Source organism: Oryctolagus cuniculus, chromosome 3, assembly GCF_964237555.1.
Source record: "Oryctolagus cuniculus chromosome 3, mOryCun1.1, whole genome shotgun sequence".
Lineage (NCBI taxonomy): Eukaryota > Metazoa > Chordata > Mammalia > Lagomorpha > Leporidae > Oryctolagus > Oryctolagus cuniculus.
Window position 1 is genome coordinate 83985058 of NC_091434.1, and position 23505 is coordinate 84008562.

The window sequence follows — 23505 nt, forward strand, 5'->3', positions numbered from 1 at the left end:
ATGCTATTTTCATTAAGTAACTAAATGTTAGGCCATTTCCAATTCTTAAATAATTTCACACTCTAGGCAAAGTGAGAAAGAAAATTTTATTCCAGAGTTTTTGCAGGAGTGCTAATAATGATGAAAATAGTAATACCTCACTAATGCAGAAAATATGACATGTTTATATGTGTGTGTGTTTACATAATATTTCATGTGAAACAAATCTTAAGATAATGTAGTTGCTGGCCTCTTTTTACTTTCTAAGAAGAAAGCCAAATAAGAAACATTACAACTTTAAGATGCTAATGTGAAAAAATAATTTGAGAACATTCTAGGTAATTCCAAACAGAAACTTATGGTCAATTGTATTTAATTTAAAAAGAAATGAAGGGGCAGGTGTTAGATACAGTAGTTAAGTTACCATTTGGCAGGTCCACATCCCACATTGGAGTGCCTGGGTTAAAGTCCTGGCTCTGCTCTCAATTCCAGCTTCCTGTGAATGCATACCCTAGGAAGAGACAGCTGATGATGTCTCAGGCACTTGGGTCCCTGCCACCCATGTGAGAGAGACACATTGAGATCTAAGCTCCTGGCCTTGGCCTGGCTCAGTCTTGGCTATTGTGAGCATTTGAGGAGTGAACCAGTGGATGGAAGATCTCTCTCTGTCATGCTGTCTCAGTCTCTCTGCCTGTAAAACAAAACTGAAAATAAATAAGCACAAGTTTAAAATTTATAAATAAAAAAATGTCCACAACTTTGGTAACTACTGAAGTTTTAGGTAAATATGAGTTTTAGAAGTCAATCCATGTCACAGTATTTACAACAAGTAAAATATGAGCATGGTACAAACATGGGGTATCAGAGCATGGGGTGCATATATCTCCTCTGCCAGCAAGTGGTCATTGCCCAACTCGTCACAGTGTTGATTTCTCACTCCATGGTGCGGATGAAGTCCAAGTGTCTTTAGTTTTCACCCCTCCCTATTCTCAGGAAAGCAATAAAGAAGCAAGCAGCGGATTAACACACTGCCCCCACAACAACAGCATCCCATGTGAGCACTGATTCAAATCCTGGTTACTCTGCCCCCAATCCAGCTCCCTGCTAATGCACCTAGGAAAGCAGAAGATGGCCCAAGTACAGGAGCCCAGGCCTGGCACCCACGTGGAAGACCTGGATGGAGCTCTGGCCTCCTGGCTTCATCCTGGCCCAGCTCTGGCTGTTGCAGCCATTTAAGGAGTGAACTAGAAAATGGAAGGCCGGCGCCGCGGCTCACTAGGCTAATCCTCCGCCTAGCAGCGCCGGCACACCGGGTTCTAGTCCCGGTCGGGGCGCCGGATTCTGTCCCGGTTGCCCCTCTTCCAGGCCAGCCCTCTGCTGTGGCCAGGGAGTGCAGTGGAGGATGGCCCAGGTGCTTGGGCCCTGCACCCCATGGGAGACCAGGAAAAGCACATGGCTCCTGGCTCCTGCCATCGGATCAGCGCGGTGCGCCGGCCGCAGCGCGCCGGCCGCGACGGCCATTGGAGGGTGAACCAACGGCAAAGGAAGACCTTTCTCTCTGTCTCTCTCTCTCACTGTCCACTCTGCCTGTCAAAAAAATAAAAAATAAATAAATAAATAAATAAATAAATAAATAGAAAATGGAAGATCTCTTCCTCTCTGTCTCTCCCTCTCTCTGTCCCTCTGACTTTCAAATAAATAAATCCTTAAGAAAAGAGAGAGAGAGAGGAAGAGGAAGAGAGAAAGAAAAAGAGAGAGACATTCTCTATATCCTTTCTACTCATTTGTCCTTCCTAGGCTAACCTCTGATAGAGTAGGAGTTTTGTTTGGATTTTTTTAAACTTTTATTTAATAAATATTTCGAAAGTACAACTTTTGGATTATAGCAACTTTTCCCCCCATAACCTTCCTCCCACCCACAACCATCCCATCTCCCTCTCCCTCTCCCATCCCATTCTTCATCGAGATTCATTTTCAGTTATCTTTCTATACAGAAGATCAACTTAGTGTATACTAAGTAAAGATTTCAACAGACTGCACCCTCACAGACACACAAAGTATAGAGTACTGTTTGAGTACTAGTTTTACCATTAATTTGCATAGTACAACACATTAAAGACAGAGATCCTACATGGGGAGTAAATGCACAGTGACTCCTGTTGTTGATTTAAAACATCAAAATTATATTCCAAGGTGTAATCCTGATTCATTCAAAACTGAGTGCCTACATCCTATTAAGCACTATTCCATATGCTCACAATATAACAATCAATCAAACGGAATTCCTGCTATGGTGTCAGGTTGTATTCCACGGGAGGAGAAAGGAGATTAGTTAATCAAATAATCACAGACATTATCAGGTGTTAAGTGCTATGGAGAGAGATGAGGTAGATGAGATGACAAGAAAGACTTCCAAGAAAAGATAATAGCCCATAAAGAAAAAAAAACGTGCAAACTATTCAAAAATTCTATGCTCACATTGCAAGAATCCCTACAATTGTTGAAAGCAGATTAAAAAGGATAATGGTGAAGTTGTATTTATCAGCTTGAAAGTTGGAGAAGGAAACAGAAAAGAAGCAGGAGATTAGGTCCCTTCTGGAAATGGAATGAGTGCTTGAAACATATCAGGGACTCCACAAATGTGTGTTGCATCTTAGCGTAGCCAAGCATCTAATCTCACATAAATTCAGTGAATGTGGCAATCCTATCAAGAACAGTGTTTTGGAATGCCATGATGATGAACCTTCCTTATGACTAAGCTGCTTTCTATCACTGCAGCTCATCTGTCTGATTGTCCTTGGGAGGGAAAAGAACTGATGCTATCTCAGAGAATAGAGGGACACAGAATTTTAAAAGGGGAGTCCCAGCTGAATGAGGAAGCAGTGAAAGCCTGCTCTCCCAGTCCCGGGGAGGCTGTGGGAAAAGGAGGATGCTTCAGAGTTTCTTCTTTGCTACCTGTTCCTGAGCCAAACCTTGGGTGGATGGCACTGGATAGTACACTTCTGATAGTTATGCAAGAATCTGGACAATCAGAGATCAGTAGTACATTTTCCCTGCTCTGCCTTGGGAAATTTGCATACCTCTGGTTAAAATCCTTGCATGGGATACATGTTCCGGGAGCAATCATGCAAATTCACAGGAAGTCGCCAGAGAGAAGATCCTGATGTAGAATTTCTTGCTCCTCTAAGCCTGTTCAGGTTGTCCAGAGTGGCACTGTCCAGTACAGTAGCCACTTGACGTACAAGGCTACTTAGAAAAGAACAAAGTGTCAAAACTAAATAATATTTAAGATGTGGTTCTTTAGTGGCAATAGCCACATTTCAAGTGCTCAGTAACTGTGATGGTTGCCATAGTGGACAGCACAGATGTAGAAGGTTCCCATCATCACAGGAAGTTCCATGGGGCAGCACTGGTCCAGGCCAGTGGTCAGCAAAGTTTTTTTTGCAAAGTGTCTGATAGTAAACCCTTTCTGTCTTTATGGACAAAAAACCCCTGCATCACAGTGTCTGGGTACTATTGGTGCAGCAGGAAAGAAGCCATCATTCATATGTAAATGAGAAGACACAGTCATAGTCCAATAAAGCATTATTTATAAAGACAAGCATTGGTCTGAGGCAGCAGTGTGACCATCCTTGGGCTAGAAGATCCAAAATTTCCCACATACCTCAGTGAAAGGATAGAAGGCACTAAAAGAATTGGTGAACTAGTAGAGGTTTGGGTCAAGGCCAAGCTACATGATCTGTGCACCCAAAGGCAATACAGGCCCAAGAGCAACTCAGCACAGAGAGGGCAAGAACCATCTGAGACTGTGGGCCAGCTTGCAAGCTTATATACACCCAGACTTGAGGCCATTTTGAGAAGAAACATGGGGGAATGAAATTCTAACGACTAAGCCCAAACAAACCAAATGACCTGAAAGAGACTGTTATCTGCCCCTACTCCCGCCACTCCCTGTGTTCCTGTGTGTTGTGGTAGGAAAGTGGAGCTCAGGAGAAACTTTAGAACCATTCATAAAAAAAAGAAAGTCACAACTTAATTGCACCGCTAAGTTTTAGTGCAAGTAAGTCAATGCTACTACACAATGTTTTCTCACACTGTGGGAAGATAATTTAGGATGGGAAATCTGGGGCTAATTCATCTCTACAGTCCCATCGGCTCTGAGACACAGACTGTGTGAAGAGAACACTGGCTTCAGAGGGAGAAATCTGGGCTGTGGCTATGAAGCTTAATCTAAACCTCTATACCACTTGGGGCCTCTGTGACCTCACTTGTCACACAGGAAAATGAATCAAATCATTGTGCAGCTCTTATCCCACTAGAGATATGACGGTTAATCTAAAAGACGTCTACCTGTGTTTGCAACCCTTGACTGTAATTGGTATAGTGAACTTGGTCATACGGCAAGGAAAGTTTCTATGGTTACCAGAAATCTTGACATGTGATACTTGGCCTGTTGTAAGATCAGCTTATCATTCAAGCTGTATTAGTCAGCTTAAGCTGCCATAACAAAATCTAGGTGACTTAGAAAACAGACATTTATTTTCTCTTGGTTTGAGGCTGCAGTCTGAGACTAGGGTGACAGCATGGCTGGTGGCTGGTGAAGTCTCTCCTTTGGGCCTGCAGTCCACTGCCTTCTCCCTGTGTCCTCACATGGCCTGGAGAGAGAACCCACTCTCTGATGTCTCCTCTTCTAAAGGGACTCATCTCATCATGACCACACATACATATATTGATCTCCCAAAATCCCTGCCTTCAAATGCTGTCACATTGGGGCTTACAGTTTAAATATATGAACTGGGGAGAGGAGGGCACAGTAGCACAACCTTTCCAATTACTTTATGCCACAATGCCGAGTTCTTGGAATTTTGCTGTCTAGTCATAGACAAAGCAAAAGGAAACTTCTGAGAAAGCTGTGTCCAGTGTGTCCAGTTGTATGCCGCCTTTTCTGATATTCAAGGCAGAGGTGGGATGAGAGGACAATGGCCTTGATTATCCATCCTTATGCCAACTACCATTTAGTGGGAGTTCCCTGTCTGCCAGGCACTCAACAATGTGCTGTTGATGCATCATCTCATTTCACTCTACAACATCCTAACATAAAAATCCAATTTTTAAATTAAGCTTATTGTAGAGATGAAGACAGTGATACTTGGAAAGTCTAAGTAACTTGCCTAAGGTCACACAGATATGAAATTGAGTTCAGATATAAAAATTAGCAAACAAAAGCTAGAGCCTTCTCTCCCAATTACTGTCATTTATAACCTCTCATATTACACACTAGTCCCAAGAAGAGTCTCTGCACACACACACACACACACATGTACACATACACATACACACATCAGAGGTGTGCTTGGACAAAGCAGCATGCATGCAAAGTATTAATATCCTGTATCAATGCCTGTAAGTTATTTATACTCTAAAATGGACTTCTTTATCCAACTAAGCAGAAACTCACTTTCCTAGCATCTTGGTGAGACGAAAATCTCAGGAAATAGGAGTTCTGCTGAGTGGTGAAAAGCAAGAAGATGGCCGGCACTGCAGCTCACTTCGCTAATCCTCCGCCTGCGGCGCCAGCATCCTGGATTCTAGTCCCGGTCAAGGCGCCAGATTCTGTTCCGGTTGCCCCTCTTCCAGTCCAGCTCCCTGCTGTGGCCCGGGAGTGCAGTGGAGGATGGCCCAAGTGCTTGGGCCCTGCATCCACATGGGAGACCAGGAGGAGGCACCTGGCTCCTGGCTTCGGATCAGCACAGTGCACCGGCTGCAGCATGCTGGCCGTGGTGGCCATTTTGGGGGGTGAACCAGTGGAAGGAAGATCTTTCTCTCTGTCTCTCTCTCTCATTGTCTAACTCTGCCTGTCAAAAAAAAAAAAAAAAAAAAAAAAGCAAGAAGATATTTTAGATTAGGGATCTCCAGGAATTGGAGGCCCAGATAAAGAGCTGAATTCAGGAGCAGTGAACAGCTAGAGTATGAGACAAAGGCTTAAGTGTTTGGCAGAAGGAAAAGTGTAGAGAAAAGGGAGCCATGCTTGGAAAACCAGTGGAGAAAGTGGGGTCTGTGCCCTCCAGAGGTCTGTGTGCCAGACACCACAGAAAAGACATATCAGACATTTTCTCATTTCCTCTCACAAAGAAAAGCAAAACCTCCATAGGACCAAATGACTTATTTTTACTCTTTTGCCTAAAATAGACAAAATCTGTCACTAAAAGCAATCTTTGTGCCAGCAGCTGAGCCAGGTTGGTTCATCCCAGTTGACAAGATATATGACTTTTGTTGAAATACGACTTCATGTGCAACAGCTCCCAGGAGAAGCTTAGAAAGTTCAATGGACCACTTCAAAGACAATGGCCCAGTTCAATGACAGAATACATGGACAGCCGGTCATCCTAACTGTTCATTCAAATGACCGCATGATGGAAATGCTAATAGGTATTTATGTGCAACATGAAACTGACTGAGAATACCTTATAGCATTTGGGTACCTTGTGGTCAAGTTCACCAAATGACTGGAGCTAGGCAGCAATGTCTCCAAAAAGCGGAAGTTTCCTACTGTATGTTGTTTCCATCTGGGAGTTCTGAAGAGACTTATGATCTCAAAAGACTCTGAAGTCACAAATAGCTGGAGAGATGCTTTTGGGAGTGGGGCAAGGAATGGAACATCAATATCTTTAATTATTGAAGACTTTCTCAATGACTGACAGTCATAGCTTAGCTAATAACAGGGTCCTTTGCTTTGATTCCTTTCAGCCAACATTAGGAGTCTCTGTACCTGGCCTCCTCATTCCCATCTCTCCACCCATCTCTTGCCCACTTGTCCACTCCAATCTCTTTTGGCCTGGGCAATTCCTTTTCTTTTTCATGGGCATTAAACCTGCAACTATTTTCTCCCTCTCGCCCATCTGAGCCTTTCGTTTTCCTCATTTTTCAAAACCCTTCTCATTGCCCAGATCTTGGTTTATAGTATCATTCTCCAATAAAAGGAATCAGGTATACTTGGGGAAATATCTGATTCTAGGACTGGAGTGGTGGACGGGGAATACAGAAAATGAGCCTGTAGCTCATCTTGTGCCAGAAAATAAGGGAATGTTTAAAAAAATGATGATATGGATTACTCTGAAGCTGCTGGCATAGCAAAATACCACGGAATGAAAAGTTTAAACAATAGCAATTTATTTTCTCACAGTTGAAGAAGTTAGAAGTCCACGATCACAATGCTATCATGCTTGGTCTTTCTGGCTTTTAGATAGCCACCTCTGTCAGTGTCCTCACATGGCCATTGTTCTTGGTGGCAGGGGAAGAAGTAGGGCACTCCCTGTGTCTCTTCTTCTCATATTAAACATTAAGACCCAGGGCCAGCGCTGTGGTGCAGCGGGTTAACACCCTGGCCTGAAGCCCCAGGAGACATGGTGCTAAACAGAATGAGGAATCTTGGCTGAAATCTGCCATGAATTGCATCTCCTCTCACAGAAAGATATGTTGATGTCCTAATTACCTAAATTGGAAAGAGGATTCTTGCAACATTAGACGAGGTAGGTCTCCAATTCAGTGTGGCTGTTGTCCTTATAAAAAGACAGGCACATAAAGATACATGAAGATTGCCTTCAACAATGAAGTCATGTAGGAGTCAAGTAGCAACAAGCTAAGAGTACCAGCAAACTACCAAGAGTTAGGAAGGAGAAAAGAAAGATTCCGCTACAGGTTTCAGAGGGTACTTCTGCTTATGGACACCTTGACTTCAGACTGCTGGCCTCCATAACTCTGAGACAATAAATTTCTGTTGTTTTTAAGCCACCCAATTTAAAGAATTTTTCATTGGTAGCTATAAGAAACTATTATAGGATTCTGAAATAAAAAAGAAATATTAGGTAAAAAAAATTAAAGAAATCTGAATAGACTGTTGAACATTGTTAATAACAATACATCACTGTTAATAACAACATATCACTATTGGTTCACTAGCTGTAGCAAATGTACTATAAATGTGAGATGTTAATAAGGGGAACTTGGGGCCGGCGCCGTGGCTCACTTGGCTAATCCTCCGCCTGTGGCACTGGCACCTGGGGTTCCAGTCCCGGTTATGGCACCGGGTACTAGTCCCGGTTGCTCCTCTTCCAGTCCAGCTCTCTGCTGTGGCCCGGGAGGGCAGAGGAAGATGGCCCAAGTGCTTGGGCCCTGCACCCGCATGGGAGACCGGGAGGAAGTACCCAGTTTCTGGCTTCGGATCGGTGCAGCGCCAGTCGTAACGGCCATTAGGGGAATGAACCAATGGAAGGAAGACCTTTCTCTGTCTCTCTCACTGTCTATAACTCTCTCTCTGTCTCTCTCTCTCTCACTGTCTAACTCTGCCTGGCAAAATAAATAAAATTTTAAAAAATAATGATAATAATGGGAACTTGGACTGGCCCTGTGGCATAGTAGGCCAAGCCTCTGCCTGTGGTGCCGGTATCCATTATGGGCTCGTTCATGTCCCGGCTACTCCTCTTCAGATCCAGCTCTCTGCTGTGGCCTAAGAAAGCAGTGGAGGATGGCCCAGGTACTTGGCCCCTGCACACACATAGGAGACCTGGAGGAAGCTCCTGCCTCCTGGTTTTGGATCACCTCAGCTCCAGCTGTTGGGGCCATTTGGAAATTGAACCAAAGGATGGAGGACCTTTATCTCTCTCCATAACTCTACCTCTCAAATAAATAAATAAAATCTTTAAAAAAAATAAATTTGAGGAAGAAAAAACAGGAAGACTCAATGTGGGTTATATAGGAATTCTGTACTGTTTTCTCAATTTTTTTATAATTTTTTAAAAATTTATTATATTTATTTGAAAGAGAGGGTTTCAGAGAGAGGTAGAGGCAGAGAGAGAGAGAGAGGGAGAGACAGAGACAGAGAGAGAGAGACAGAGAGGTCTTCCATCTACTGGTTCACTCCCCAAATGGCCACCATAGCCGGAGCCAGGCCAATCCAAAGCCAGGAGTCAGGAGCTTCTTCCAGGTCTCTCAGCTGGGTTTAGGGGCCCAAAGACTGCTTTCCCAGGTACATTAGCAGGTAGCTAGATCAGAGGGGAGCAGCCAGGACTTAAACTGGCATCTATATGGGATGCCAGTGCTGCAAACGGGGGCCTTTACCTGCTGTGCCATAGCACCGGGCCCTGTTATCTAAATTTTTTTTTTTTTGACAGGCTGAGTGGACAGTGAGAGAGAGAGAGAGAGAGAAAGGTCTTCCTTTGCCGTTGGTTCACCCTCCAATGGCCGCCGCGGCTGGCGCGCTGCGGCCGGCGCACTGCGCTGATCCGATGGCAGGAGCCAGGAGCCAGGTGCTTTTCCTGGTCTCCCATGGGGTGCAGGGCCCAAGCACCTGGGCCATCCTCCACTGCACTCCCTGGCCACAGCAGAGAGCTGGCCTGGAAGAGGGGCAACCGGGACAGAATCCGGCGCCCCAACCAGGACTAGAACCTGGTGTGCTGGCGCCGCTAGGCGGAGGATTAGCCTAGTGAGCCGTGGCGCCGGCCCCTGTTATCTAAATTTTTAAAAAACTGTTTTATAGCAGTGTACAACTATTATAAAAAAGAAAATGAAATTTATATATTAAATCTTTTGCATACTTCAGTAATTGTTTAACTAAGTTTTCCCAATTACTCAGAGCCTTGATTTTAAAACCATTTGCTTTTATGTGGCTTATATCCAATGTATCTTGATTTTAAAGAATCAGGAATCTCTCCACAGAAAGCCAGCCTAAAACCACTGTTGCCACCCAATTTAGTCTTCCATCCTCCTTCTTCTCTCCCTACACGTGGCTCAGATCTAGCTATCCATCCATTCACTCACTCTGTGCCAGGAAAAGTACTGGGAACATAGGGTACAAAGTGACCTTGCCACCCAGGGAAGGAGACAGACATGGGAACGTCACCACACAAATAAATGTCAAGCAGCATTGTGAGCTTTTAAGTTGGATTACTGGCTAAGAAGCCATTATAATCATTGCTGTGAGCAGAGAGCTTATCCCAGAAAGAAGCCAACAAAATGTATTGCTAAAAGAGCAGTCCTGGGACATTACAAGAGCTCCTGGAATTGATTGTGCCTGAACCCACTGCTCTCCTTTCGATGGGCCAGGTAAGGAGCTAGTTAGCTAGAACGAAGGAACTAAGAGGCTCCCAGGTGTCTCTTTCCCAGAGCCCTGCATTGCTAAAACCCCACCTTCTTCCATGCCAATTTGGCACACTCACTTACCCAGGAAGTACCTGAGCCTCCTCTATCGTGTAAAAGACACCATGATGAACACTTGTATGCTGAACTCCACATGCAGACACCACCAGAGCTTCCCAGAGATCACCATGCACACTGAACCACACCAAAATGCCACCTCATTTGTATTTTCAACTAAGATACCACCCCCTACCAAATAAAGGGGGATGACCAAACTGGGGTCATGAGGTTGCCCAGCTTCACCCTGAATAGGTACTATCGCTTTAATCTCTTTAAACAAATCCTGATCCCATTCTTAGACTTTATCTATGACCCTGTTTTGAATTCTTTTCTCACACAGAAACAAGAGCTGGATAAATCCAGCCGGGGCTGCCCCATCTCACAATGCTTTGACATAACAGTTATATGGCTACTGATGGTGAAAGGGGAACAAAGGGCTGAGAAGTGAATGTGACTGGAGCGGTGAAGGGTCGTGAGTAATATCAAGGATGGTAGAGACTGTAATAGGCTCCAGACCTCAAAGAACCTTGAACCTAGGCCAAGGATTTTCTTTTTCCCTAATGGTAATGGGAATCTACTAAAAATATTGTTTGTAGAAAGTAGAAAGCAACCACATCATCAGATTTGTATTTTTAAAGATCACTGTGGCTTAAGTATGGAATATGGATTGACAGAATGAGGTGATTCTGATATACTAGTTAGAAAACTATTATAGGCATGGGAGCTGCGGCACAGCATGCTAAGTTGCTACTTGAGATTCATGTATCTCATATCTGAGTGCCTGGGATGGAGTCCTGCCTCCATTTCTGATCCAACGTCCTGTTTATATGTACCTTTTGAGGCAGCAGATGATGGATTAAATACTTGGGCCCCTACAACCCATGTCAGAGACCTAGCATCTGAGTTTGGCCAGCCCTGGGTGTTGCAAGCATTTGGGGACTGAACCAGTGGAGGGAAAATATCTCTCTCTCTCTCTCTCTCTCTCCCCCCATTCTCTTTCTCTCTCTTGTCACTCTGCCTTTCAAATACATTTTTAAAATTTTTTTAAACAATTTTTAAAACTAAGGTTTAGAAGAAACACTATTGTAGTGGTCTAGGGGAAGGCTGATGGAAACAAGCAACAGGGTCGTGGTGGTAGAGAAAGGCAGTAGACAGCCTTTGAGATATATAGAAAAAATTAATGGGGTTCAATGATGGATAGCTCATGAGGTTGAGGAAAAGAAAGAAAAGTCAAAAATGACTTCTAGGTTTTGGGCTTGACCAACTGGATTGATGGAGATGTCAATCATTGAGACAGAGAAACATGAGAAGCCTGGAATAAGATGTGCCATGCCGGACTCCTTGCCATTTCTATAATACACTATGATATTTCATGCATCAGGACCTGCCAACATTCTGTTGAAGCACTTGGAAATCTCTCTTTTCCCTTGCTATGTCTTGATGGAGTTGTGTTATATTTAATAGTATGTACTCTGCATAGCACAAGGTCTATGTGTGAAGAGTTTTGACTACAAAAGTTCTGCAAGATTTCCCACACTTCTGACACCAACTTCAAGATGTTCCCAAAATCATCCTTCCATTTGATAATTATTAGAAAAAAGCACAGAACTCACTGAAATTGATTATACTTGTAGGTTATTGCAAGGAAAAGAGTCAAAAAGCACCATATGTGGAGATTCTGTTGTCCTCTCTGTGTGGAGTCAGGACCAATGTGTGACAATGCACGTAGAGTATTTCCTCCCAAAGAACCTTGCCTAAACCATTAAGTTCAGACTTTATATTGGGGTCCTAGCACAAATGCATGATTGATTAATTGATTGACCACATGGCTAATCTCATTCTCTGGGTCAACTGGTATCTCCTGACTGAAGAACCCTCTTGCTAAAACACATTATTTGTCTTCCTAGCATGATCAGCCACATGGCTGTGGTCAACTCCTAAGACCATATCAAGGATCTTCAAAATATTCATGAATGCATATTACTAAAAAAGTATAAGGAAATTTCCTTGCAATAAAATAAACTTATCTTTTACTGCCATCTTTCTATGAATTTTTGAAGTATCCTCATATAAAGTTAGCCTAAATCACATTGTTAAACTACGCAATGTAGCCCAAAGCTCTCAGGCAAAGATACTACTATCAAGCGTAACATTCTAAGATCCAGAGATTACCTCCCCAAATCTGAGTGCAAAGTCCAGATCTCCCTGTAAAGCAAAGACAAAATTTTACTACACACTAGCACACAGTAGGTGTGGGGAGCAAACCGGACTAGACTGTTACTGGAATTAAGACTTATTCTATGCATCTGCTCTCCCACAATATGGCGCTGGGAGAGAAGTAAACAGCTTCCGCACAGCTGCCTCCAGTTCAACTGATAAACTGTAGGACTTGCTCCTGATTGGAGGAGAGTGGCGTACTCGGCGTGTGGGCAGCCGAGTTAGGATTGGCGGAGGAGGACTATAAAGGAGGAGAGAGACGGCATGCACCGGGAACATCTATGGGGAACATCTAAGGGAACCCGTGCAGCCCCCGAGAAGAGCCGGCCAGCGGTGTGCCGCTCCCCTGCGGAAGTGGGGAATGCGGCCAGGGGGAACTGCCCTTCCACGGAGGTGGAAGGGATAGTAGCCAACCCGGGAAGAACCAGCAGCAAACCCGGGGAGGGCCGAGCAGACGAGAGAACAGCGCAGGGTCCTGTGTTGCTCCTCCACGAAGAGGGGGAGCGACATAATGGTGCCGTGACTCGGATAGGAAGCCTAGGCAGGGTTTAGTGTCGTTCCCCCACGAAGACGGGGAGCGACATAATGGTGCCGTGACTCGGATAGGAAACCTAGGACGGATATGAAACTTAGGAGGGAAGAAACGGGAAGAAGCAGGAAAATACCAGAGAGAGAGACTAGCAAACAGCCTAGGGAAAAGCCGGACGAAAAGGGTGCCGGAAGAAGCTATTGAAAGCCTAGGCATAGACTCAGATACGGACTACGGGGGGAAGCTGGGAGAAATCTCTAAGGGCGAAAGCGAAAGTGAAAGCTAGAACAAACAGACTCCGACGCGGACTGTGGGGAGAGGCCAGGAGAAATGAGGGAGGAGTATTGTTGGAGGAAAGTTTGGGGAAACATACCGGGTAGAGAAAAATGTTAGGGAAATTGAAGCCGCGGGGGGGCAGGCCAAGGCGGACACGAAAGCCACTTTGGGGTTCTCAAGTTAGCCCGGGAATAGGGGGCGAAAAGTTGAAACCAGAAGCTGAAACGTGAGCCAGGTTGGGATCCGTCTGATTAGCCCGGGGAGCAAAGGACGGGAAGCCAAACCGTGGGGCGGAGACGTACGCTGGGTTGAATTCGCCAGGCTAGCCCGGGGAACTTAGATTGAATGCTAATGGCGGACACGTAAGCTACGCTGTGTTACTCGCGGAAGCCGCTGCGTGCAGAGAGAGCACGGGGCGTGAATAGATAGGGAACGGGGCTGGCGTAGGCCATGGTGCAGACGCGAAAGGGTTAAGCGTGGAGACCACGGAGCGCGCGAAGCCGAGCCGCACAAAGCCGGGAAGCTGCGCAGATGAGAGAGGCGCGCGGGCTGAAGCGGCGCAGAGCCGGGAACCCGCCGGCGGGGCGAGGTGCCGGGAAGCCGCGGGGATAAGAGAAATAGAAATTTAGAAGCAAAGTGAGAGAAATAGGAATGCTGGAAGATAGAAGTAAAATGGGAGAAATAGGAATGCCCGGAGATAGAGAAATAGAGAAATAGAAAGGCCTCCCCTCAACATGGCAATTAGAAGGCTTGGATTTGGTCTGCCCGATTAGTGAGGCGATGAGCACCTGGGCGGCTAGCAGCTTATGCGCCGCAGGTCACCGAAGACAGGCACGAATTAACATCAGTAAGGCTTCCCCACAATACCGCAATTAGAAGGCTTGGATTCGGTCTGCCTGATTAAGGCGGTAAGCGCCAGCAAGCAGCTCGACCAGAGTATGAGCTGCAGGTCACCGAAGATAGGCACGAACCAACACTAATAAGTCTCCCCCACAATAAGGCAATGAGGAGGCTTGGATTCGGTTTGCCTGATAGGTCTTGTAAGTCCCCTGCAGGCAGAGCAGAGCATGCGCTGCAGGGCACCGAACACAGGCACGCATCAGCGCCTAAAAACCTCCTCACAACATGGCGAAGAGAGGACCCGGATTCGGTTTTCCTGATTGATAGGACTTGTAAGAGCCTGTGGCAACTCTAGCAAGTAGAGCAGAGTGTGTGCCGCGGGACACTGAAGACAGGCGCGTATCAACGCCAAAAATAAAAAGAAAGGGGGATCTGTGGGGAGCAAACCGGACTAGACTGTTACTGGAATTAAGACTTATTCTATGCATCTGCTCTCCCACAATATGGCGCTGGGAGAGAAGTAAACAGCTTCCGCACAGCTGCCTCCAGTTCAACTGATAAACTGTAGGACTTGCTCCTGATTGGAGGAGAGTGGCGTACTCGGCGTGTGGGCAGCCGAGTTAGGATTGGCGGAGGAGGACTATAAAGGAGGAGAGAGACGGCATGCACCGGGAACATCTATGGGGAACATCTAAGGGAACCCGTGCAGCCCCCGAGAAGAGCCGGCCGGCAGTGTGCCGCTCCCCTGCGGAAGTGGGGAATGCGGCCAGGGGGAACTGCCCTTCCACGGAGGTGGAAGGGATAGTAGCCAACCCGGGAAGAACCAGCAGCAAACCCGGGGAGGGCCGAGCAGACGAGAGAACAGCGCAGGGTCCTGTGTTGTTCCTCCACGAAGAGGGGGAGCGACATAATGGTGCCGTGACTCGGATATGAAGCCTAGGCAGGATTTAGTGTCGTTCCTCCACGAAGAGGGGGAGCGACAGTAGGCTTTCAATAAATGTCAAGTAAATGAAGGATTGAGGTATTAACTCTAATGCCATGTTTCCCATGTATGCTATTACTTTAAAAAGGAAACTCCCATAGAACTTCCTCTGTGTTTCTTTCATTCAGTGCCTATACAGTGTCATATAAAATGCATTAGCCCAATGTATGTTCATAGTGGCATTATTAATAATAACTAAAATTTGGAAACAATCCAAGTGTCCCTTGATAGATGAATGGGTAAACAAAATGTGGGCTATACCACAATGGAATACTGTTCAGCCTTACAAAGGAAGGAAGTTCTAACCATGCTACAATAAGGAGGAAGAGCTCCAGGAGTCTTCTTGAGGACATAATGCTACAGGCCAGAATCCAATTACAGCTATTATATAATTCCACTCACATGAGGTCCCTGAGAAGTCAAAAATAACTAGAATGGTGGTTGTCAGGGGCTGAGGAAGGAAAGGAATGGGAGTTATTGTTTAATGGGTACAGAGTTTCAGTTATACAAGGTAAGAAAAGTTCTGGAGATGGATGACGGCGATTATTCAAAAACAATGGACTGCATTTAATGCCTCTTACTTATACATTAAAAAGTGGTTACCATGGTAAATTTTATGCTTCCTGTACTGTGTCACAGATTTAAAAAAATTTAATGGGAAGAATTATTAGCTCAACACTCTAAAAAATCACTAACTTTATAACAGGGTGAAAGGAACCAATTAAAATATTACTGGCAGGGGTCGGGGTCTGGGGCCGGGGTTTCGCAGCTGGTTAAGCTGCTTGCAACATCGGCATCCCATATGGGCGCTGGTTCGAGTCCCAGCTGCTCCAATCCAGCTGCCTGCTAATGTGCCTGGAAAAGAAAGTAGCCGAAGTACTTGGGCCCCAATCACCCATATCGGAGACCCAGATGGAATTTCAGGCTCCTGGCTTCAGTCTGGCCCAGCCTTGGCAGTTGTAGCCATTTGAGACGTGAACTAGCAGATGGAAGAGCAAGCAAGCTCACTTTCTATCTGTGTGTGTGTGTGTATGTGTGTGTGTCTGCTCCTCCCTGTAACCCTGCTTTTCAAATAAAAAAAAAATCTTTTTAAAAAATAAAATGGATGCAGCTGGAAACCCATTGTACTTAGTAAAATAAGCCAGTCCCAAAAAGACAGATGTTTTCCCTGATCTGGGGTAACTAATAGAATACCTAAAATGTAATGCATTGGAGTGAAATGGACATTTTGAGATTCATGACCGTTTACAGCCCTTGTCTTTTCCGTTGAGGAACTATGTTTTTTTTTTCTTCATACTATTTGTTGAACCCTTTTCTTAGTGTAGAGTTAAATTTACGATCATTAGGTAAACTGAAAATAGATCTTGGGAAAAATTAAGAGTAGGAATGGGCAGGGAGAAGGAAGAAGGGTTGGAGCATGAGCAGGAGGGAAGGTAGGGTGGGAAGTCTCACTGTGTTCCTAAATCAATATTTATGAATACATGGAACTTGTATAACTTAAATAAAATTTTTAAAAAATACTACTGGCAGACATTCTGAAGAAGGGAGTGAAAAAGTTGCAAAGCCATTACTTCCAAGAACCCTAGTACACACAGACTCTCACAGGGCACTGCAGTTGGGATGGTTTTCGTGCTTTTTATCAGCCTCACTCTTCCCCCTGGCCCACTTCAGCAATTTCAGCATAATCTCTTATTACCAGAAGGAAATGTGTTTCAATATGCAAAACCATGATTCTCCCAAAGGACACAGACAAATACTAATATTTAGTTTCCCTCACACCCTTCTTCCCCTACACATTGTAAGGATTTCTTCTTCACTGAAGCCAAAAGGAACAAACAAAACCATGAAAAAGGAAAATATGCAAACCTGCATTTTCTTCTTTTGCTACTTTTCCAAATATACAAATCTTTACTCAATGCAGCTATTAACATTTTGCCGTAGGCCAGAGTGAGCTTGTGAAAATGCTTACAGCACATACGTACCCTGTGCCATCAATGCTAATAAATGAAACCCTTTCTTTGGAATTATCCTGCATTATTTTCTTTGCTATTTATTTCTGCTCCTGATTAAGAAGGCCTATAATATGTCTTTAACCCACTCTCCAAATTTGAATTGCAAAAGATAAACCCCTCAGCCTTCAACTAAGCGATGGTAATGTGTGCAAAAACTTGACGGTAAGTGCTTCAAATTTCCTGGGAAAACTGACTTACAGTTGCATGGGATAGCTGGTGAACAGTCTAAAATTCTATCAAAGGTCAAATAGCTATTGTAAGGGGAACTATTTACCTAAAAATGTGAACCATTTATTCATTTGCTGGTTTTACAAATGGTATAGAGTGCTGCTGGATTGGGCCCTTTATGTGGTACTGAACCAAGCCTGGTACAAGACCTTGGCAATATGGTATCGCAGTAAAAATTTCAGATGTTGGAGTCAGACTGCCTGAATTTGAACTCTGGACAACTGTGATCATTTGAGTCTTCTGGAATCTCAGCCTCCTCAGCCATACAGTGGGTGAGTGTGACAGTCCTTTGAGAATTCGTGGTGAACTAAATGAGTTAAAAATACATATGAAGTGCTTGGCCCAGCTAATACATAGATATTATCAATGTACATAAAACCCAACCCTGGCCCTCAGAGAGGGCATTAGCAATTAAGGGCCTAATGAATGAAACACCTCGCTCTGGGTAATAAGGGTTGAGTCCATTCGAGGTTAATGGGCGCTCTCCACACTGCATGTGTTTGTTGAAAGTTTATACTACAAGTATGTGTCTTCCAGTTTACCCACATCAGGGTGTCTGAACCACCACACTTTCTACAGCAGTGTCACATATGATAATAAAGGGAGTCCAGTTTATTTCTTTTTTTCTCATAGGAAGAGTCTCTGTTGTTCAGCGTACCCTAACTCATTGTTGGGTTCCAATTTCTTACTTGCATTTTCCCTCAAGTTCCTCTCTTTTGTCAGGTGCCCACTCCCCCCTACCTTTGGCTGCCAGGTGAAATGCAGGACCCCTGTAATGTAAATTTCAGATAATCAACAGATAATTTTTAGTGTAAGTATATGTCTTGATATTTGGAACGTACACATGGTGTCCTGTATTTTAATTTGCTAGTTCTGGCAATCTTCCCCTGTTCCCGATATTTCTATAGCTAGACAGTGAATTATCCACTGCAGAGTAGGAGTCACAGGACATTGATTTGGAAGGCCTCATGTGTTAGGAAAAAAAAAAAAAAAACACAAAATTTGCCATCAGAGGACTGGGAAGCCAAGCCAGTGGGGCAGCATATTCCTACATGTCACTGCCACGAATGCAGGGTTGATAGCCTCCTGCTCGTAGGCGTTGTGAATGCTCCGTGAAACCTTGTATGTGAACAGCATTGTGGTTGGTGAAGCAGGGTAGGTTGTTTCCTCTCCAAGTAAAATTTGGTTCCTTTTAGTTATTCTGCTATTCGCTCTGACGGTTCCGATTCTTGAACAACAGCCATTCCTTAACGTGTCTTCCACATGCTGTCTTCATATTTTGTCCCATTGGCTGCTTATTTCCCAAGATTTGACTGAGGGATCTAAATGACCAGTACAGTTAATTTAATTATAAAGTATATAAAATCCTCTCCTAGTTTATAAATTCCACAGGAAAAAAAAATCAAATTTGACAGATTGAGTTGTTATGAAATGAAGAATACTTTTTTTTTAACTTTTATTTAATGAATATAAATTTCCAAAGTACAGCTTATGGATTACAATGGCTTCCCCCCCCCATAACTTCCCTCCCACCTGCAACCCTCCCCTCTCCCGCTCCCGCTCCCCTTCCATTCACATCAAGATTCATTTTTAATTCTCTTTATATACAGAAGATCAATTTAGTATATATTAAGTAAAGATTTCAACAGTTTGCTCCCACACAGAAACACAAAGTGTAAAATACTGTTTCAGTACTAGTTATATCACTAAATCACAATGTACAGCACATTAAGGACAGAGATCCTACGTGAGGAGTAAGTGCACAGTGACTCCTGCTATTGACTTAACAATTTGACACTCTTGTTTATGGCATCAGTAATCAACCCTAGGCTCTTGTCATGAGTTGCCAAGGCTATGGAGGCCTTTTGAGTTCGCCGACTCTGATCATATTTAGACAAGGTCATAGTCAAAGTGGAAGTTCTCTCCTCCCTTCAGAGAAAGGTACCTCCTTCTTTGATGGCCCATTCTTTCCACTGGGATCTCACTCGCAGAGATCTTTCATTTAGGTCATTTTTTTTTTTTTTTTTTTGCCAGAGTGTCTGGGCTTTCCATGCCTAAAATACTCTCATGGGCTCTTCAGCCAGATCCGAATGCCTTTAGGGCTGATTCTGAGGCCAGCATGCTGTTTAGGACATCTGCCATTCTATGAGTCTGCTGTGTATCCCGCTTCCCATGTTGGATCGCTCTGTCCCTTTTTGATTCTATCAGTTAGTATTAGCAGACACTAGTCTTGTTTGTGTGATCCCTTTGACTCTTAGTCCTATCATCATGATCAGTTGTGAATTGAAATTGATCACTTGGACTAGTGAGATGGCATTGGTACATGACACCTTGATGGGATTGAATTTGAATCCCCTGACATGTTTCTAATTCTACTATTTGGGGCAAGTCCAAATGAGCATGTCCCAAACTGTACATCTCTGAAATGAAGAATATTTTACAAAATGAAGAATATTTTCACATAGGTATCTAGAGTGATCCTTGATGAATTTTAGTATTTCAAAATCAATTATATTATCTGCTTATGAGTTCCACCATATTTCAAAGTCCATATTCACATTTGTTAGCAACAAATAAACTGTGTTTTAAAGAATTCTTGAATAATAGAATTTTTGTCCCCTTCGTTTACTCAGTAAATGTCAGATCCTTCTCATTCTGAGGCCTTGTTCAGAGACTGAAATTAATGATTAGAGTTAATGCAGCTTTTCATCTCTTACCTTATTAGAGAACAAGGACATAAAAACACAGGAAAGTAAGCCAAGAGATCCTTGTAAACAATCTGGAGACAACCTGTTTACTTCTCAGTCTTCATTTACAGTCTTCACCTCTATGCTTTTAGCAAATAGTTACTAACACCTCTCCCAGTCTCCTAAAAATGCAGAAAGGAAAGAAGAATATGTTACCTGTTTCCAGGAGATGGTCTGTGTGAAAATATACTCGTGGAAAATCAGTCCACAAATGTCTTTGTTTACTTCTCATGAAACACTTTAGCCAAATACAATGTGCCATTTGTTTGCATCTGGAACTAAGTTTATAACCCTCCACTCTCTGTTGTGGCCTATTATTCTTAATATTTGTGGGGGGGAAGGCAAATACAGTGGAAGAAATCAAAGAGACTATCAGAAATTTTAAAAAATGAATCACCACAGTGAAGGAATAAGCTTAGTGCCAAGGTGATTTTTATGTCAGATTGCAATGGGACTGTTGGTTCAAATAAGTCAAATCACATAAAAGCCCTTTTCTTCAAGTCTTTTCCAGGTGCAAACTGTCGACAGGATTTAGACCTCCAACAAACACATTTGAATCCTAATGTATGATTATAAGGAACTAATGTAAAACATTTTCAAATGCTTCTCCCCAGGAAATATTCCCCAGTTCACCTTAGCATCCCAAATGAAAGCTGATAGACAGTTCTACTACACACTAAGGTCTTTAAAATTGTCTTAGATCCCAAATGCACAAGTCAATTAAAGAGCCCTGGCATCCCTACTTCCTGCAGAGTGTATTAGTCTGATGGCAACAGCCTGTTCTCTCGGCTATGATTTCCATGCACCTGTTGTTCACAGCAGAGAAAGACTCCCCAATGTATCACCCCCTATAATGAAAAGAGGCTGAAAAACCATTCAGTGATGCTTATTACATGCTGGGCCACAAAGAGATGGGGAAGTTTAAAAAGAAAAATTGGGGAAAGAAAGCAAAGCAAAGTCTGATGTTCTCTGGTTCATATTGTACCTGATGCAACTTGCAATGTAACCAATGAGGGCACAGGATGAAAATAAGAGTATGGTATGAAAGAGGCCACCTTATCCCTCTCCCCTACCTCAGGAGCTTTAGTTTTTTTTTTAAAGATTTATTTTTATTTATTTGAAAGACAGAGTTACAGAGAGAGGTAAAGACAGAGAGAGAGGTCTTCCATCTGCTGATTCACTCCCCAGATGGTTGCAACGGCTGGAGATGCGCCGATCTGAAGCCAGGAGCCAGGAGCTCCTTCTGGGTCTCCCACACGGGTGCAGGGGCCCAAGGACTTGGGCCATCTTCCACTGCTACCCCAGGCCATAGTAGAGATGGATCAGAAGAGGAGCAGCAGGGACTAGAACCAGCGCCCATGTGGGATGCCAGCTCTTCAGGCAAGGGCTTTTTTTTTTTATTATTATTATTACTTTTTTTTTTTTTTGACAGGCAGAGTGGACAGTGAGAGAGAGAGACAGAGAGAAAGGTCTTCCTTTGCCGTTGGTTCACCCTCCAATGGCCGCCGCGGCCGGCGCGCTGCGGCCGGCGCACCGCGCTGATCCGATGGCAGGAGCCAGGAGCCAGGTGCTTTTCCTGGTCTCCCATGGGGTGCAGGGCCCAAGCACCTGGGCCATCCTCCACTGCACTCCCTGGCCACAGCAGAGAGCTGGCCTGGAAGAGGGGCAACCGGGACAGAATCCGGCGCCCCGACCGGGACTAGAACCCGGTATGCCGGTGCCGCTAGGCGGAGGATTAGCCTAGTGAGCCGTGGCGCCGGCTCAGGCAAGGGCTTTTACCCACTGCACCACAGCGCTGGCCCCAGGAGCTTTAGCTTTGAGAGTATTAATGACACATGCACAAGCCCCCAAAATCTCTATTTTTTAAACATTTATTTATTTATTTGAAATACAGAGTTACACAGAGAGAGGAGAGGCAGAGAGAGAGAGAGAGAGAGAAAGGTCTTTCATCCACCGGTTCACTCCCCAGTTGGCCGCAACAGCCGGAGCTGCACCGATCCAAAGCCAGGAGCCAGGAGTTTCTTCTGGGTCTCCCACATGGGTGCAGAGGCCCAAGGACTTGGGCCATCTTCTACTGTTTCCCAGGCCATAGCAGAGAGCTGGCTCGGAAGTGGATCAGCCGGGACTGGAACCAGTGCCCATATGGGATGCCGGCACTGCAGATGGCAGTTTTACCTGCTACACCACAGCGCTGGCCCCGCCCCACCCCACCCTCAAATCTTTTTCATCCATCCCAGAGCTCACCATGACAAATGCTTGCCTGGACAATAAAGTACCCATCCTTACGCTTTTCCTCTAAATTATTTCTTTCTAGAGAAGTTGGACATAGATCCATAGTCAGTTATCATTCTAGAATACAGTACATTAGAACCACCCTGTGAGGCCCAAAAGGAACCAGCTAGAAAATAATCACATTGTGATGAGAGTGGGCAGGCAGAATTGTGTTGATCCACATGGATGAGCCCCAGATTGTCAGGGACCACCCCAGCAGCACTGCTGCCTAGAAGAGGAGAGATGTCATCACAGATAAAAGAGAGATGACCATGGATGCATTTGCTCACATCTTTCAAGAACCTGCTCTATGCCACTGGGGCAGAGGGTAGAAATTCAGTTGAATTGACTTCTCTCTTCAAACACCTCTTGGCTCTCCTTTGGCTTTCTGACTTCCTCTTTCTCAAGCCACATGGATGGTATGTCTCAGAGAAGCAAGCAGAATATTGATTAAATGTGAGACCTGGTAACATGGATAGCTAATAATTTGTAACTCTTAAACCAGTGTTCTTTAAGTACTTGTTTGACTTAAGAGAGAGACTGTGTGCTACATGGAGTGGGGTGGGGGAAAGTGGAAGCTAACAGGGAAGATACATGGGGAACCCTCAGTTTCTTTCATTTTTCTGAGCCACTGAGTTGTTTCCACACCCAGCTGGGCCCCACCCAGTATAACAAAAATACCCAAAGCCATTCATTGTTACCAAAACTTGACCTGCCTCAGACCAGTTCTCTTGTCCAAGTTTTCCTTCCAACCACAGAGAACTCAATCCATGAGAGGAGTTCTTGCAAAAACCTGTGTCCTTTCTATTCTGTGTCCAGTAGCAGTCAGGATTATCTGTTGATTAGGTGCCTGAGGAGATACCCAGCAGCCTCACCCTTATCCAATCTGGTTGGATTTGATTATGGATTCTCAAAGCCTGCCAGGCTTTCATCTACCTTTGATGGAACTCTCTGCTCAGGGGTGTTTACCTTACATACTTACCTTCTGATTTTGAGCTCTCTTGGGAGCAAAAATCCCCCAAATAAGCAAACATGCTAATAAGTCAAGACTGAGGTAGGATTAGCTCCTGCCAGAATTTAGAAAAGCCAGTTAGGAGGACTTGCATCCCAGCAATTTTCAGTGAGTCTCACATATAATGAATGTGTAGATATAATACATAGTGTATGTAGGTATATAATGTACTTTTTGAATAAAAAAAACTAATGGGGGAATTGCTGTGGTAGAGGATG